The sequence below is a fragment of the Coturnix japonica genome, chromosome 11 (assembly GCF_054131305.1).
Source record: "Coturnix japonica strain WE chromosome 11, WE-NBRP24, whole genome shotgun sequence".
In the NCBI taxonomy this organism is placed as follows: Eukaryota; Metazoa; Chordata; class Aves; order Galliformes; family Phasianidae; genus Coturnix; species Coturnix japonica.
Window position 1 is genome coordinate 9,353,605 of NC_140673.1, and position 19,530 is coordinate 9,373,134.

General features: G+C 37.8%; 1 long non-coding RNA gene across 5 annotated transcripts in view; it reads left to right on the forward strand.

Annotated features, from left to right (window-relative positions):
• The window catches only part of LOC107317182 (uncharacterized), a 60,903-nt gene extending 41,650 nt beyond the window's left edge, over positions 1-19,253 (forward strand). For 2 of the 5 annotated variants that reach the window (XR_014932628.1, XR_001556766.3), the window contains 3 exons: positions 18,185-18,258; positions 18,340-18,411; positions 18,496-19,253. This is a non-coding gene — a long non-coding RNA (uncharacterized LOC107317182). Of the gene's footprint in view, positions 1-16,046; positions 17,653-18,184; positions 18,259-18,339; positions 18,412-18,495 lie in introns of all 5 variants that reach the window. The other 3 variants (XR_014932627.1, XR_014932630.1, XR_014932629.1) reach the window with 3 other exon arrangements.
• The last annotated feature ends 277 nt before the right edge of the window (positions 19,254-19,530 follow it).

The following is a 19,530-nucleotide window of genomic DNA, read 5'->3' on the forward strand; positions in this document are numbered from 1 at the left end:
CAGCCAACTTAGCAATATTACCTACAACAACTGAATATATTCCACAGTTCCGTTTAGCTTTTACATTTTTTTTTCCTTGGGGAGTGGGGAGGGGCACACTTACTTTCCCCCCTGGAGTGTTGAAATCGTTTCCATTACAAAGGAAAGCAGTGTTTGATACTTTACAACTGACCTGCTAGTTCTATTCTACTATTTTCCCCCTACAATTTCATGTCTTTTACTCTTCCTTTGCACCCCATTTTAAACTTCATCCAAAGATTACAATTGCACAAAAGAGTATAAAAGCAAAATAAAACTCCCACAGCCCTTCTCAAAATGAAACGCATTACAGATGCTGGAGAAAGTTATGCAGAAACGTGAAGATCTCAGACCACATTCTTTTTTCCTTAAACAAAAGCTCTCGAACAGCTGACAGAAACATGCAGAAGTAGATCTACTTTGTAAAGTCTTGGGCTGTCTGAAATTTTTTTAATGACAAGTGCTTCTGACTGAGTTCCACAAGGCCTTATTGAAGCATGCTCAGCATGGCTGAGATTACACACTACTGAATTAAGTGAGATTGGAAAGGACCCCAGTCCCCCCATAGTCCAATGCCCTGCTTAAAACAGCACAAAATCAGACATCATCTTGTGCTGGCACCTTATCTAACCTAATCCTAAAAATTGACAAGGATAGAGAGATCTTTATCTTGGTGTTCAACTCCTTCAGTTCAAGAGGAATTTACCATTCAACCAATGGTAAAAATACCAGGCATTCTCTTCAGACACCTGACCTGCTTTAAAAGCCATGGTATTACATGACACATTTAATTCATACTTGACCACCACATGCCCATAATTTACATTTCATATGTAAGAAGAGAGAATTTACTGGATGAACACTAGAATCGTGTATCCTCTCTAATATCAGGTCCATTTTTTTATCTTACTGATGTGCTTCTGTTGACATTGTTAGTAGGAATTTGTATATAATTGTGGCAAAAAACAAAAAAAAACAGGGAGAAGACTGCATTTAAACACAGACCAAAACCAAATGAGAATGATCTGCACCCTCTGTATCCCTTCTTACAAACCAGCAAGATGTTTAAGTTAGACCGTGTACTTAGTTTGCTCTGAAAGTAATGCCTCCTACTTAACTCCATGGAAACTGCAAGAGATACAAAGAGCACAGTAACTATCTGGTAGAGCAAAGTCTCTGCTACTAAACACCAGTTTTTAACACAGTTTCTACCACCAGCTATGCATTTTTGCCAGCAATGAATAAGAGCCTGAATGCTTCAGTTATAAAAAAAATCATCACCAGAAGTATCCCAGTTTTTCACAGCTGCTATGAAATCATTGCTTGGAAAACACCCACACAGTCCCTGTTTCACTGGTCTAAACAGATAGAATTGAAAAGGTGACAAATCCAGACTGTACTATGGGTATGGAAGGACAGTGCAGCCAATACTGACAATGCTCTCCATTGCTCCATTGTATTCATACTGGTCTAGGACCTGGTACAAGAGCAAGGCTCTCTTCTTCTCCATTCTGGCTCAGGAAGTTCAAGCCGTCAGCTTACTCAGCATCATGATCTAGCAGTTAGCATTGATGGTTTAGCTGGGTTACAGGAAATGCAAAATGATCATCCCTTCCCTATTCCAAAAGACAGGCACATCACTTTACTCACTAAGGGCTGTATCCTGAACATTTTCTTCGATGGGGAACTTCAATACCCACTCCATGGACTACCATTTTGGCCTCAGCTTATAGAGGTGACACCAGGTCTCATCACTGGTAATAGCGTGATTCAGAAAAGTGTCATCTTCAGCCTCACTTTGGTTCAACAGGTTATGACAAATTTGCATACAACGTTCTTTTTGTTGTTGTGTGAGCATTTGTGGCACCCATCTGTCACAAATGTTGCAATATTTCAACATTGCCACTACCGTTTCCAATACACTGAAGCTCATACCCAGCTCCATACCCAGGTTCCCTCTCCTAATCCACCAATTCACCCAGATGAGCTGATCGAGATGTTCTTCATTTCATGGTGTGACAGCTGCCCATGATCATCTGGAACAGTGCTTGTCTTTCACATTGCTGTTGCCACTGCTGAAACACACCACACACTGCCTCGTCCCCATAAGCATTCAGCAATCATCGATGAATGTCAGTGGAGTCAATTTTTCCCCATATGGAGGAATTCAATGACACACCTTTGCTTCATACAAACTTTTATATCAGACATCTTTGTTGCACAACAACAAAACGTAACCGAATAATTGGTGTGAAAGTTCAACCTCTCCTTTAGTACCACCAACATCCACCTCTGCTGTCATGGGCATTACTTTCAGAGCAGACCTCTTATATTCAAGAATCCAGCCATACTTATTTTAATTGTTTCCTTTCAAGTATCAAACAGCTGTATTCCTGCATGTGATGGAACTGAATGGGACAATGAAATACAAGCAAGTCAGCTCTGGGCTTTTCAATTCTAATTATCAAATTCATAGGACTGTAGAGAAGCTTGTAGCAGGATACCACCCTTTTTAAAATTCCGTTGTAGATTTTATGTTATGAAAATTAAACAAATGAGAATGAAATTTAAGATAACACATTTGAGTTTCCATATCAATTTAATAATTACTTTTATAATGAGACAATTTGCCACAGATACTATGTAGAGTATGAATGAATTAGCATAATGCATGAACTGATTTGCTGAACTTGTCCAGAGACCGCTTTTTTAACTGCAGATTTTGACACACATCCCTAGCAGTTCGAACGTTATCAAGTTTCATGATCAAGTTCCTATAATTGATATGAAAAAAGAGACCCATGTTTTATCATCTTGCAGTACATTTTTGCTACATATGAGTTTTATCGTTAAAGTAGAACTAGAGGCATGCTTTTGTTTCCTACCAATATGTGTCCACTGAATAGTGGAGGAATCCCACTGTTCTTATGGGAGATAACATAGAACAGTGCTGCAGAACTGTTCTAAGAAGCAGGGAAGGTGGAGGGACTACCAGGCCTGCACCAAGCAGCATCCATCTTAGTCATAATAGCTCTTCAACTGCACTTCATAAGCTATTGCACAGCACACCTCTCACATGAATAGGCATGTTTTCCATGCTTCCACACTTGTCTCATTTTACATAACCAGAACTTGTTCACCCTCACTATCTCAATGAATGAGAAATCAAATGAGTCAGCAAGAATCATACCACTGCATTTTTATTTTTTTTTCTAACCAGTTTTACCACAATTCCCCAAAGGTATCAAGAGAGATGTGGGCTGTTTTTGATTACCTGATCTTATGAAGCAGCAAACAAGTCTAAGAAATATTAGCATAAAATTTCAGTAATAGATTTACAACATATCCAAGGAGAGGAACAAAGATAAAGGAGCTCAGAAAACAGTCAATTCCTTCCAAAGCCTATTAAGAATTCTTTGGTAAAAAGAAAAACACTTTTTAAGGTACACCATATTTGATATACTCAGAATAGGAAAAAACTACACAATACTTTATTGTTCAACTTTGTAGATCAACAAGGCTTATGAGGAAACCAGTCCTACACTATTAATTCTCCATATTAATAATCTTAAAACAAGTCTTTTATCCCAGAGATGTTTATCATCTGTTTTACTTCGATGAAGAGCTTGTAAGATAGCATGCTTTCTTCATCTAGACCAACTAGTTGCTGGCAGAACGATAAGCAGAAATAAAAACCAAAAGATACATATAAAAAAATATTTTATCTTCTCAAGTTTGCTTTTGGTGTGGCTTAGCTAGAAGCTAAAAACCCTTCTTAAACCCTCATACTCTGATATTAACATTTCCAGCCAGCAAAGTCATGTGCATTAATCTATTTTTATAAATTAGGTGCCTAGAATCTGCAGTTGATGCTAAATTCTTTAGTAACAGAAAAATAGTTTTCAGTTCCAGTTTACCTGCTAAATCTCTTCCTGGAGAACTATCCAGCAGGAAAAGATGCATCCTAGGTACAAATTTCTTGGCTGTACTTGCACACATCACCAGGAGCTGTCATTTCAGCATAAGGAACAACAAATTATGCTTAAGAGGAAAGCAAAAAAAGCCAGTAAAGACCTGTCAGCTTAATCAAAACCACAATCATTGCATCTTTTTCTTTATAAAGAGGAGAAAACAAAATAAAGTCCTGAAGATACATTAGTGCAACAAAGACTGAAGTTACAAAAGCTCCAGAACACTGCAGTTACCTTCTGAGCATCTATATTAAGCATATCCATTGAGATTTACACCTAGGCAGCAACGTATATTGCAGAGAGAACTGTGCACGTAAGAGGACTGCTGGAAACCAGCAGATATGAAAGAGTTCCTTAATTCATCAGGAGAATGAGAGTCAAGAGGCATAGAACTGCAGCCACAAAGGTTTGGATTTAGTTTTGCTGCCTTCTGCCATTAGGAGGAACTCACTAACTTCACTCTCACCTGGCAAAGCAATAAGCAGTTTTTGCTGCTTTCACAGCCAAGGCACAAAGGACCTGAATTCAAATTCCAACATCAGCAATGAGATTCTGAAACCAAATCCACTCCCTGTCCACTACCTGGTATGTCAGTGCAAGGAATGCTTTCAAATACTTTCTCCATAGGTTACAGCCCTTTGCAAAGAACAATTGAGCATCCAGTTGGCAGCAAAGAGTACGTGCAGCACGGTAACTGAGCCACCAGCCTCCCTTGTCTTGGGCATTTGCTCCAATGCCTGGCTGCTTGCAGCAGAAGTACGAGGGCAGGGAGCTGCAGGTGCCTGCAACCAGCTGCGCAAGGAGTACTGAAGTGAGGCCAGCACCAATCTGGCCCAGGCACCGGGAAACTCAATTAACAGATGTTCTGGCAACCATGGCCTTTGGGCAACTCTGTGGTGAAGTAAACTCTGAATAAGGCTTTTGAGGACAGTTGTTTAATTCAGGTAATCTGGGCTAGCACCTAAACCAGCTGTGGCATATATTTTAAGAATATAAAGCAGCTTGATAAGGTTTCATTACACTCATTTTTTAAATGGTGATTTTAAATGACTACTATAAATTATTTGCTTACTGTGAGTGTAATTGGAAAACATCCTGTTCTTATACAATCATATTTGTCAGTATTTTTTTTATTTATTTATTTTTTTTAAGATCTAAAGGTTCTCTAGAAATCAGAAACGCAATAAAGAGGCATTCATGGTTGTAGTCATTTGTTGGCACATTAGCATTACTTATTCTGAACTTAATTTTTAGTTTTCAGTATGCCAACTCCACATAGATATCATCTCTGTGATAGAAGCAGAGTGCAGCTGAACGGCTACATGGATATTTTGCTGATTGGTGGTGTGTTACATTTGCAAAGCAGTTTGGTGTTGCTATTTAGACTTGATTGGCAGCAAAACACTTCTTGTTTAAAATAGAATTTCCAAATTCACTAAACACAAGTCTTGGCAAGTGAAGAACTGAATGTCAAGTACTTCAGTAGAAGACATTGCTTACAGTACAGAATACCAAAGGAAATTAAATAAGATCCTGATAACATTTGAGTCCAGTTCATCTCTTTAACCATATAGGATGGCAAAATGTTTGTTACATAACAGCAAATTCAGATGGCTTTTCTTTTTCTGTTTTAAATCCTGCCATCTTTACAGCATAGAGCAGAGGATTAGACATCCACAGACTCTGAGAGACAGAGAGAGGAGCCAGCAGCAATATTTAGCACAGAGTGAATGATTCCTGGCACCATTTAGCTTCTCTGCATCAGGAATCTGGCAGCCTCTTTTCAAAGATGCTGATTGAATCGTTAATATCAGCATTATACATAGGCTCAAAATGAGCACAAAAAAAATGGATGAGAATGACTAGGACCTAAACCCCCAACTGACTTTCATCTCTATATAAAATACATATATATCTATAGAAAATTGTGGGGGCTGGGTGGAAATACTGGGCAGAGTGCCAAAGCTAAGAGAATGCAGACAAAGGGCATAGTTCATCTTCTGACTACACATCTGTGGAAAAAACCTTCATAAAATATATATATCACATTTTTTTAGGCACGAGAAAATCATAATGCAATGTAAACTGACAGTTCTTAATTTTCACAAGACAGCATAACCTGCTAAGTACAGATATCTTTTTTTTTTTTTTTTTAAAATCAGTGGAATTATCCCTATTTTCTCTCAGAACTGTAAAGCTCTAGCATGTCTTTATAATCATAATGATAGCACATTTATAGCCTTTCACTATATTTCGGAATGTTGAACTACAGAAACCACAACTAATCACCCACCAAGTCTATGTGGAAATCTGCTGATCATTTGAGAAAAGCCATCTTATTTAGTTGCCAAAACTCAGAATGGCACTAAGTGACGAGGTGCACGCACTGATCACTCTTGCACTCTAAAATTTGGCAGAAATATATTTATGCACACACAAAGATGTGTTTACAGACTTGCACTTTGAGAAACCATGAAAGGAGACAAACCAAATTGGTTGATGTCCTTAAAAGGGAAGAGGCCTGTAAAAGAAAAAAATGCGGCATACTGGACCATATCAAATGGTGCACCAGAAACACATTTTCCGCAATTGAAATTTTTTTAATCCATGCAGTGAAATTCATCCCATTTATCTGACATAACCAAGCACCTGAAATGCACTTTTAGAACTAATCCAGCAGCATAGGCCCAACCTAGGTGAGGTTTCTCATACATGTGACCAACCCAACTCACTTTTCTCATTTACTTCATCTTTACAGTCATGTGTATGCACAACTACAGAGACTGATATTTTTACTCAAAACTAATACAAACAAGTTTCCTAATGGAACAAATGAAAATTAACTGTAATGGCTGTTCCTATATTACTTGAAGTGGATTATTTCTCTGCATATACCTCAAGATACTGACATGGAATACTCAGTCTGTACAGCCTCATTTTGGCCTATTGTTGTTCTGCTGTGGTTTCATTCATTATCAGCTTTCTCATTTTGTGATGTCATCCAGTAACTGAAGTTGAATGCTAGGGAGGCATAGCTGCCTATTTGTTTTAACTCTGTTTAAAGGTTTTCCTTTGTCATGTTTGCTAGATATTTAGTTCTTTCTAGACTACTTATTCTCTACCTCTTTTAATTATTACAAGGCTACAAAGGACCATATATTTTTACCACGCAGGGACAGTTTATGCCTGAACAGTGCACGTGGCATGGATAAGGGAACCCAAAGGGAAATGAGTTTCAAGATCCCAAACTGAACAAGAGGAAGAAGTCAAAATTGGAGTTTGAAACTGCTCAAGACAGCAACTGTTAGTCGAAGTGCTTTCACTAAGCCCTTCTCTTTCTCAGAAGCAAAGCAGCTTGTATGTCTACAAACACACACAAGCACTTGGCCACCTATGTTTCAGCTGATGTGCTTTAGGGGCAACCAACCTGAAATTGTTTGATCCATTATTTCTCAAAAACAAATTGCTGTCATGAGTTTGATTGAGGATGTGATGGCACTGCTTACGTCCTTTTTTTAGAGAGCAGCTCTGTTGTTTTCTTCCACGTGAACTTAAGTTTCCCTGATATGCACATATGCAGACCTTCCCACACAAAAAGCTCAGCCATAATTTTCCTGTTTCTACTATTACCATGTGCTGATAAAATCCATATCTCATCTAAGAGGGAGGAAAAAAAGAGAAAAATTCACACACCCAACAAGAAGTGGTTTACATAAATATTTTCAGAAGACTTATATTATGTAGGTAATCCAATGTAACTGTAAACACCTTAATGAGATTCTGTTCCTAACATTCAGGTACACCATGCAGGATATGGTGTTTGAGAGTAAGCACTGGAAGGAAGAATAGAACAGGAGAGGGAAAAAGTGACAAAGCTATTACAGGAATGTGGTAGTGCTACCCATTATTTTAATTTAGCAGGAGTCTGACACAACTGCAGTAGCCCACTGACTCCTTTTACACTAAATAACTGCCAGCATTTCTGTATAATCTCAGGCACACATACTGAAGACAATTCTTTCATGTTGCGAGCATAGGTACATAAAGGAGAGCAAGAAAGACCAATAAGCTTCCGCTCACCTTGGCCCTTACATTACTGGAGGATACTTCCCTCTCCAAATATTTGAGACATTTACTGCCTCTGCACAGGAGAAGAGTGAAAGAACAGAACTGACAGAGCTAGCACAATTTCAGTTTGTATTCTATAGTTTACAAATTTTTGTGTATTTATGTCTTTCTAAAATAGTTCAAATGAAATGCAAGCTCTAGAAGGGAAAAAAAAAAATCATGATCAAGTTATTTATTCTCTTGAAATGTTTTCATACATTTCAAAAGAAAATAGATCTCAGAACCATTTTTCCTAAATTTCCTTGCAGTCTGTGCCCCAGAAGTGGAAGAAATCACTAAGTATCTTAAGTACTGTTAGTTCTCATTCCTTCTTTCACTATATCTTACATTAGTGATGCTGTGGATAGCAAACTGCACATGACAATAATACTAAACTCTTATGCAAGATACAGTCTAAACCTTCATATGACAGTTAAGCATGATCCACATTTCACAAGATAAATGAGATCTGCTGACATGAACAGACTGGTTATTTGCTTTCTTTGGTCATATTATATTCTTTCATCCCATTCAGTAATTCATTTCTTCGTCAGTCTTATATCCTCTCTTACAATAGCCCTAAGGGATGGTATGTGGAACCTTAAACCAGCTTCAATCAATGGGATGAGGTCAGCCTTGAGATTCATGTGACAGGCAAGATTAAAATGTGCTCGCCCCAAGTCTAAGCTGCCTGAATAAGGCACCATGTTATGCTGCCTGCTTGTTGTCAGGTCGAATTGAAAACAAAAGCTATATTAAAAGACAGCCGGATCATTATTTCTCCTTTCCACCCCCTTCTCAAGCGCCTAAGGTCATTTTCCCTAACAAAAATGAAAGTCCTTGTTGGAAGTGTTTTTGTGCTAAACAGCAGTGGTTAATTTCTTGCAACTAATTAGTTATTCAAGTGAAAGTATAATGATCCTCCAACATGATTGAAAGTGCTTCAACAGAGTTTCCTGCTAACAGCATACTTCTAGAGAAGACGCAATAAATCAGCAGGGTTATGGAAATCTTTAAACAAAGCATGTCTACGACAGGAACCCATTAAAGATGTAGCCATGTAATATTTATGTACCTAGCTCACTTGTGCTTTTAACCTACCACTTTCAGCCATAGCTTTTTAGCACCTGGGTCATTCACTAAGAATGAAACTCACCCTATCTGCTAAAAGCCAGCTTAACGTCTCTGCATTAGGTGTTCAGACAGAGTTTACACAGGATTTAAGCAATGGAGCCCTCCCACTGGATGGAATTTCATCCTGAGTTTTCCAAAGAAAAACACAAATAGAACAGCCTTATACTACATAGTAATCTGCATCAGACTCCCCAGTTGCCATTAGAAAGCTTTTAGAAATACCATGAGGTAAGGATGTATAAAGAAACAAAACACCAAACCAAACAACAAACAAAAACAAAAGATCATGAATAACAGAGCCCCCCCCCCCAGTCTCCCATAACAGCCAGCATTACCTATGGTTGTATAGATTATGGTTTTATTATTATTGTTAGTGGTTACAGAGGCTGTTCTCTAAAACTGATGCTCTCAGTAAAGGTGCTTGATGTACTGGAATCTCTTTGACATACTACTAATGAGTACAGCCTAGATATTTAAATATACTCAGAACTGAAAAAAAAAAGCAAGACTCAGTTGTGTGGAAACCCATCTGATCGCTTTAGATCTCCCAAAGAAAGAGAAAATCCTCTTTTCTCCCATCACATTCTGCTGCTTGTGTTGCATGTTGACATGAATTTTTAAAGCACACACAAGCACATGTGAAGCAAAGGGAATGTTTTAATAATCCCCACATCCTTTGGCTATACATATCTTCCCTCATCTGATTCTGTCATTTACTGCATTGCCAGTCTTCCAGGTCATCTCTAGTTCATCTGATTTAAGAGACAAAATTTGGATTAATGAATCAGCTTCAGTCAAGGTCCCAAAACTTGGCTTTTTTTCCTCCCTCTCCTCCCAGCTTACTTTCCTTTCCTGCAGCAAATAGCTACAAAAAGGGAAACCTCACTGCTGTGGGTCTGGAAGAGGGGAACTTCAGGAAAGTGCATTTCCTGGGAGTCTGGGAAAGGGGAGAAAGCAAAGACAATATGAGAAATTAGCAGGAAAAAAGGAGCGAAGGACAGATAAGAGATGAAACATCACTCTTCATTCCTAACAAAATCATCTCTGCTCTCGCCATAGGTTTTTGGGCCAATGACCACTTTCAACTCACACTTTCTGTTGGAAAAATAAATTAAGAGTCCAGGTTAATTTTGTCAATAGATAGTTTAAAGTGGTCACTGGAGCACAAAGTGCTTTTCAAAGGGCTACTACTACTACAAGTGTACCAATTTTCAACAAAAAAGATACAGCTTTTATAAAAGTTCCTGCAATCCTATAACTTTTTCTTGTGGGCTTTGTTTAGACAGTACTTAAAACATAATGGCCAGAGCAGAAAACAAGTGTTTTTTGTGTTGGCTGTTATATATAGGAAAACAATAGTAAATGAGCGAGACATTAACTTCGTGTACATGTAGGATTATGTCTCACCCATGCTGTAAATCATTGGATCTAGTGCAAGTAATTGTACTGCAATGGTTTTTGCTACACTAAGCATTTCAGCTGCATGCCCAGTCCTTCCAAGTCTGAGCTTATGCTGTATTCAGAGCTTTGTAGGGTTTAGCCAATAGCTTGTTTGTTTTGAATGGTTTTTCCTAGATAATAGCAACACAAATCCATAACTTGTGTAACAAAAATCCAAAGCTTGTTTACATCATTTAACATGCCTAAAAGCTTAAGCTCAAGTCTGTAAAAATAACAACAAAAAAAAAGCAGAAAAGCACTTCGAAAGAAGTGTATCTGATGTTGCACTTCCAGAAGGCAAAAAGCACATTGCGCTAACTATGGCCCAGAAACTGTTTTGCTCTTTTTAACCGCAGCAATGACTTGCATAAAAAGACTTCAAGGCATTTCCTCTTCTCCCTGAAGATAGCCATAAGTCTTCCTACTGCCCCAGGATGCACGCTGAAGTGACTGCAAGACAGGCATGTCTTTTGCATCCCCAACAGCAGGCTTTATTTATCAAAGCACACAGAACACGCAATGGAGATTCAAAACAAAGCAAAACCAGCAATTCCAACAGTCCTTAGAAAACTTTGTTCCAAACTGAGCAGTATGTCCTACTCATAGATGGACACTATGTTGCCTGTTTAGCAAATGCCTCTCTATTTTCTTAACTTAAATTCATGGCTTAAGAGTATTATTTCATCAGCATTTATACACAAACACCCATGAAGTTTTCACCATAGTATTGAATTTGTGGTTTAACCTTTGTGAAGCACGCTGGTATTTTTAAGGATGAATTTGAAGCGCAACCTAATTTTAAAGCTTATGTGGAAAATACTGAGTTCATCAGCAATAAATATTTTGGCATATAGAAATTTTGCTAAGGAAAAATCCCACAAAAATGCCAAAACAATTACAGCAAAGCAGACACTGTCATCAGGCAGCAATTTACCATCCTTACATTTACAGAATAACTGTTTTGACTTAATGCCCTCTGCCTTTGCTAGTACAGTGCGATATGCACATTTGAAAATGTGCACATTTACCTATTTTCCATATCTTGCTATGCAAGAAGTTCTTGATATTTAAACAAAGCAGAGACACAGAACCTAATAAGGTGCCTCTCTAGCAGTGAGGACACAACTCCCTCTCTGAGGGCCTGGGGCAGTGTGCCTCAAATGCTAATAGCTTGAACTGTGTGCAATAGCCCTATATTGTTTATATAGCACTTCACATGTTCAAAGCACTATGAGATATCAGCCATCACTACGCTTTTATGAGGCTCCAAGTATTACCCACTAAATGTTAGGGTTTAAATGACTTGCTCTTGATCAAAAGAAACTTTGTGCAGCAGGACCATAATTATTTGAATTCGGTAATTCTGACAGTCCATTCCTATAGTGACTCAAAAAAAGAGGGGGATGGGACATTTAAAGCTAGTTGTAACTGCGCTCTGTTCTGGCTGCATTAAGTACAGGCATATGGAGAATCCCAAAGCTAACACTCACAACAGCAGCACCCACCTCCAAAGAAAATGAAAACTCCAATGAGATTTTTCAATTTTAAAAGCACAAATACTAGAACTGTTTTAAAAGCCTCAGTCATGTTTTTCCTGAGTATATGTATGCCATAATCACCATAAGAACCTAAAAGATAATACTGCACAGAAAATTTAAGATGTGAATCACATCATCTGCTCTGAAGCATGTTTTCCTTTTTTTGCTGCTGCCATTTTCATAAAGGTTTGGTCTTGATTTTTCCCTCTTCCTTTAAAAATCATGAGGAGCAGGCAAAGACCAAGGCAACTTATGATAGGACTTAAAGCAATACCTTTTAGAAATACATAATATTCTCCTGTTTTTAGACAGATTTTCATCCTATGAAAACTCAGTTGCCATTGCTGATGCTTATTATCTCAATGTCAAATTACCAAGTCTCCCTTCCCAAGAAGGAAGTATAATGGAGCAGATGGTGAAAAGCAGCCAATCACAGATTAGCTACCTACAACTAGATCCTTCCTTGAAATAAGGAACATGATGCTCAGGGATGTGATTTAGCAGAGGGTTGTTAGAGTATGGTTAGGTTGCAGTTGGACTGATGATCTTTAAGGTCTTTTTCAACCTGAGCAATTCCATGATTCTAGGATTCTAATAAGGGCTGAACTAAATTGATACTGAAAATTTTTGTACTTACAGCTGTAAAAATCCTCATGCAAAAATATAAATATTGAGATTACAAAATAAGAAAGTGAAGCTTTTTTTTTTTTCTTTTTTAAACTCTGCATCCAGCACACATCCTATCATATGCAATTTTCTTTCCCACGTCTTACATTTTAACTTGCACATAGTCTTTCATTTCCGTACATACCACATGTTTTCAGAACACAGCTTCACAGTCACTGGATTTCAAATGTTATCTGTAGGATCACATGGGAAAAATACAGTGCTAAAAAATGTCGGCCTCTACACAAAATTCAAATTCAACAAATAAGAGAAGGGCTCCTGTTTAAGCAGGGGGAGGGTAAAAAATTCCCTTCAAAAGCAGCATGTAGTACAGAGTTTTACTAACAGAACCTCTTGTGTTTTAGCCAAGTTGATCATGTTGCTTGTAATATTTACCCCATCTACTCTACAACTTCTATTAGACATTCTTGAGTACAGGCCACTCAGAACTCCATGCCAGACTGTTTGCAAGATCCAAAAAATCCAAAGCTACATTACAGAGTTATTTTCTAAAATATCAAAATTTAAGCACAATGTCGATAGGTGAGCATTGCTTCACATGTTAATTTAAAAAGCAGTTAAAAATCTCCATCTACTGATCTAAAGAACACATGTTAGCATATGATTTATGAACCTAGAAATATGTGTATAGCTTCCGTAAATAGTAACATGTCCCAGTAACAAAAAAATGGAGAACTGCTGTCCAAAAGGACTGGAAAACCGCATACAGTATTAGAACATATAAACCAATTTCTTGGCTTCAGATATAAAACAAAGCCAATAGGTCCAGCACAGCAATACCCCATGTTGAAAAAACACAATTTCAAACAAGACTAACATGAAGTAATATTCAAATTGCAGAGTCTGGTTCAATTGCTCAAATGTAAAAGTACATTTAGAACATAATGCAACTGTGATCTCATTAATACAAATAGCAATAAATTTTCACAGTGTTATAATTTTAATGCAGCAAGCAAAACCAACCAAAACCATACTGCATTGTGTATTTTCACATTAATTTTTGATTTGGAAGGGTTTTTAATTTGATGAAACAGTAAGCAGGTAAAATTTGGGTGAGCAAAGCATACATTCAAGCCCTAAAAACATTATTTTTGGAAGTACAGTTGAGTATTTGACCAAATATAATTAGTATTCTTCACATTTACTCTGTTCCTAAACTAACCTGGCTAATGAGGATCCTACCTCAAACTGCCCTGTGAACACATCATGTTACTTGACAGGTTTTACTTCAAATGCTCAGTTTATGGAAAACAGGCTTGTTAACAAACCTAGTTAGAGGCTACAAGCACTTGAGCTTGCAGGCTTGGTGATGTACTGGTTCCTGGGCCAGCAGAAATACAGGAGAACCCAACAGACTGCACATTACACTGTGACATGTATGGATATCACAGAAGTTTCGATTTGGTTTAAGAACAGCCACAATATTACTTTTTCACCTCCAAAAAAGCATTTCCTGCGTGCCATTCTACTTTCCTCTTCCTTTCCATTAGTCAAGAACACAGCTAATTCTGCATAACTTCAGATTTCTCCATACCATCACGTGCATTTGCAGTATTCTCTCCTGACTGGGGTGGCAAGCATGAGTACTTTGAAACATTATACAGCTGCTACTCTTCTCCAGGAGAGACTATTCTCCAGTAAATACTCACTGAAACATCTTATATTTTTCCCAGAGGTTCACAACAGTGTAACCATGTTTCCATAGGCTGACAGCAATACAAAACATTTGATCATCTAGCTGAAAAACACTGGCCTTTAGCATTACTGCAGAAATAATTAGGAGCCATACTTCAGTCAAGTGCAGAAACAACTGCAGTTAGTGTTTGTCTAATGCAATTAGAGTCTTATATTACAGTAAAGGTTATTGGGTCCTCCTCTTGCAATTTTTAAGATCAAAGAAGAAATGAACACTTTTCATTTTGTCAGGTAAAGACCTTCCTTTTGATGGCTGTACAGAGTCTTTACTTCCAGCGTATAATTCAGACATCCACAAAAAAATTGAATGTCTAATAATAAAAGTCAGCTGGATTTAATTCCTCCGCTTGATGGAAGCATGGCACTGTCAATACACAGTGAGATTTAGTATTGCTGTTAATTTACTGCAGGTAAAATGTAGATTCAACATGAACATTCAGCAACTAAAAATAGCTTAAGATAAACGAGGGGGGGAATAAGGAAAATATGATAAAAACTGATGAGTGATCATTCTAGTTCATTATTTTTTTTTTTTCTGGAGGAGCATCCCAGTGCCAGCTGGTGGAAAGGCAGATACCAATTATTTCAATGGACTTGCACCAGTTTACATTAACTGAGAGTCTGATCCCATGTGCATTAGAGTTATTTTTGGGCACTTGCATTGGAACTCACTTCAGTGACAATTAAAAATACATCCACGCGTTACATTACATCCTGTCCCCAAGTGTATGACTGGAAGCCTGTTGACAGGCTGTGGGAAAGGGCAAGTAGAAGTAGCCAAGAATGATATCCATGAGATAGCTTTGTAAAACAAGTATTAACCTTAATTTCCAGTTGTCTTTTATTTTTTTATTTTTAAATGTGACTATTTGCCAACAGAAAAAGTCTCAGCTCCACCTTCCAGTAGTAATTCAATGCTTGCAAAGGAAAAACAAAACAAACCACTATGCTATAGACCATGTAGAATGTCTGAGTAAGTTTAAAAAAAGACTGATCTCATCATGTAGAATTGCAAGAAAACCCCCAAACAGATTTGTTTGTTCAACTGAATATTTGTTCCTAAGGAACTGCACTGCTGGAGACGGAGTAAAATTGATAAAAATAACAAAACAGCTGTTGGAGCCCTATTTCAGCAAGAAGTTAATGTGAGGGTGGGAGAAACAAGAAAGGAAGAGGTGGAGCAATGAGCAAGACAGAGCAGTACTTCATAGCTCAAGGCATCTAAGTAGGGAGAGGGAGCTAAATAATAAATTGATTTACATAGAGCAGCTGTTAAACATGAAGATATTGCATAACAAAGTCTCGTTACCATTATTGACTGGTATAATGAATATTTGTCTTTTGATTCAGGATAGTGAGGCCAAAATGGAAAAGTGAACTAATTAGAACTGAAGATGCAGCTCACGTAGCAACTGAAGTAATTGTTGTTTGCACAACACCCGTATCTCCAATTTAGGTCAGGCCATCAAGAGGAAGAAAAAGGACTGAAGATGAGATGCTCTACTTCACACAGTTGCCCTCTGGAAGGGCTGGCAAAGGCAGTCACTTAAATTAAGTACAGGTCATCAGACAGGATATCTAATCTATTCCTAAAACAGGCAGCTCTCGCAGTCCAAATCCCTATGGCCTTTACAGCAACACAACGAACTACTTCCTCGTGTACCTCTGTCAATTCACGTTAGGTTCCTATTTTTTTTAAAGCGATATTTCATGTACACCATGACCCTATTGCTCACAGCAAGGAAAGTGCTTTGGTTTATTTATGACCTACTAACCTTAAATAAAAAAACCATACATCCAATCTGAATGTTCACATAAGCCTGTAGATCTGAAATAAAACTTAAAATAAAGCTGGCATTTGTAATAGCTAGCTAAGCCCAGTAAGGGATTTAGAAAAAAAAAATTAAAATTAAAACCAGATGAGTGAAGATGAAAGCATTTTTACCCTGCATAACCTGCACACATCATGAATGATGGCTGGAGCTCAGGAGTACTTTTTTGTGTTTTTATACTTACAAGTTTCAGCCCACTTCAACAGTGGCTTGGTAACCAAGGAAATACTGAGGTTTTCCCATTACGGGTTGGGGGGAATAATAATAGCCCGTTAAAGCAATTCCTTTTAAGGTGCAATCCTTCCAGCCATGAGCTCTACACAGCTCCTCTCTTTCCCTTACACCCCATCCTAACTGCCAGGTATCAGTCTGGGCCAGACATCATATTAAAATACGATGTGACAGAGGGAAGCAGGGAATAAGACCATAGGAATAAGTACTGAAAGAAACAGAATAAAGAAAGAAAGCTCATAACAGGGAATATGTGAAACACAAGTGACCCTATATACTTTTTCTAGAGCAATGTTGAATGCAGAGGAGCAAAAGACTATTCAGTTGAAGAGCTTTATGCTCTCATAGCTTGTGCTGGTGTAAAGAACTTCCTGCCCCTACGTCTATGGAGTTAAACTGAATCAGTACCCAAAGAAAAGGTGGGAGAGGGCATCTCTGCCACAGTAGCTTGGAACCAGAACTCACAGATAGTCACCATCACAGTGGAATTCCTAAACAAAAAACAACAACAACAAAAATCCACCACAAAGGAGAAATCCTGTACATTCCATTCCTCTGTACTTCTCCAGCAGGATGTATCAAAGCTACTGTTCTCTAGATATATTTGATGGAAATACAGTTATCTGTAGAAGAAGAGCAATTTGCTGAAACAGATACATTGTTCTTGACACAACATTTGTTTAAACAAGAAAAATATATGCAGGTGACATATTTATGACCTTATGTCTTTTGGTGCTACCTGCCCTTATGGTACTATAAACAAAATTAAAGAGAAATCTTTATAAAATGTTCTTTGTTAAGTGTAGAAAGCAGTAAGAAAGTACAAGACCAGCTTGTCCTCTGGTAAAAGATTTAACAAGTAGCAGCTCCTAGAAGCCAATGAATCAGTCACAGTTTCAGCGCAGCAGACTAAGAGCAGACCTAACTAAAGGAACTCGGGCCAACAAAGCTGCAAGAGAACAACCTTCTGCAGGAGAACTGCTAACAAGCACAAGTAAGGTAAAACTCCTGCGTTACCATTTTGTGCCTTCTGCTACAGCCTCAGCAATTCTTCCAGTAAAACTTTAAAACGGTAACCCTATACATAGTGTGTGTGTAAAATTATCTGTGTATACATAGTGTTAAAAGTATGAGGAAAACTTAGTTGGAAAGTCCAGATGCTGGGGGAAAAAAATCTTGTGCTACTGTGGAAATTGTTATACACTTTAATTTGTAGTGATCAAGTTCTGGATATAAACAGGGTGTAGCCACACCATGAAAAGAAATTTAGGCCAACAAACCTTGATGTAAACTCATCAAGAGGTGAATATTGGCAGATTTTACTCTATTGGGTGAAGTATAAACTGTAACACTGATTCACAGTACGCTCGGCAGGATCTGGTAATACACAGGTAAAACCTTATGTTTCAGTTTGCTATGAAGTTCTGTTTTGTAATAATGTGGACATTAACCAATCTAACTCTGTCTGAATGAACAACTACATAGTCGAGGCTTGAATAAATGAAATACCTAATACCTTTTCTTTTCATAGAAAGACATTTGGGAAGCTGCCAACTCCATGCACGAAGAAGGAAACTGAATAAGAAGAGAAGGGTACTGGTACTGGTAAGAGAACAATGACTGAAATTACATCATCTGCATGATGAAAATAATCATGTCAACTTTGATTTTCCCCCCTCCTTTCAGAAATTTAAGGATGCTGTCAAGTCAATGGAGTTCTGTTGTAGTGGTTGCTTCAGTGAACATTCAACGCTGTCGGTGAGTTTGGAATTTAAGTGAAAACCATCGACCGTTGATTGTACCCTCCAGCTAACCATCCTCCTCCTTACTTCATGCTTTCAGGCCTTCACACCGAAGATAGAAACCTAACCAGCACATGAGGTTTCTCCCCTACTCTGCCATGCTTTACAAAAAAAAGGTCACAATCAACATTCATTGCTGTCGGTGGGTTTAACTATGTGGACAAGCTCACTGAACAATGAATGCAACTGTGGCCCCACATTTTACAGGTGCAACTGGGAGGAACATCAGCTCTGAAAGGAATAGTGAGCAGCAGACATTTCTTATAGGCTACATTTTTCTGGGTAAAAAATAGTTGAGGATATTCAATTTTCACTTGTTTGTTTTTAAGCATATTTATGGAATATCACCCCTCACAGGGTTCAGCATCACTTATACCAAAATAATGCTTGTTCAGTATGTATGTGGAAACAAGTAGTAACAGAGAGAACTGTGTATTTATGTATTCCTCAGAACTGAGCATGAGGAAAGGGTATGTAAATCTTACCTAGATAGTTTACAGAAGCCTTCTCTGTACTTGCTGAGACAAAAACAGAAACAAGAGCCAGAATTCAGAGATATGGACAAAGTACATCAAAGAATTCAGTAGTTTTACATAAAAATGATCTTGCACACCTCAATAAATGGTATCAGACAGCAAGAATTACTACGTTTGCCTTTTCTAGCAGTCAGATAATAGATGTATACCTGGTTATTATCAAACGGTAGTTAAATTGTAAAATTACTCTAAACTTTGGGTACTTGTGTCACACTCAGTATTGCTATCACTGATGAAAAAATAAAAGTGTAATAAAAGCTCACTGCTCTGTCCTTATTATCTTATAACCTTTTTAAACTCAGTTGGAAAAACAGAGACCAAACTACATTTCTACCCGTCAGAAGTCATCCAAGGTAAGTACAAGCCTTCACACAGTGCCATTTCAATATTCTGCAGTAGAATTGCTTCTAACATTTAGGTCATAACAATGTTCCTAGTTTCTCCTTATAAAAGCTGAGGTCTATTAACAATACTTCAGGTTGTTTATTAACACAGTAAGCTCAGCATCATAGTTAAGCAAGGACAGTGAGCTAGAGAAC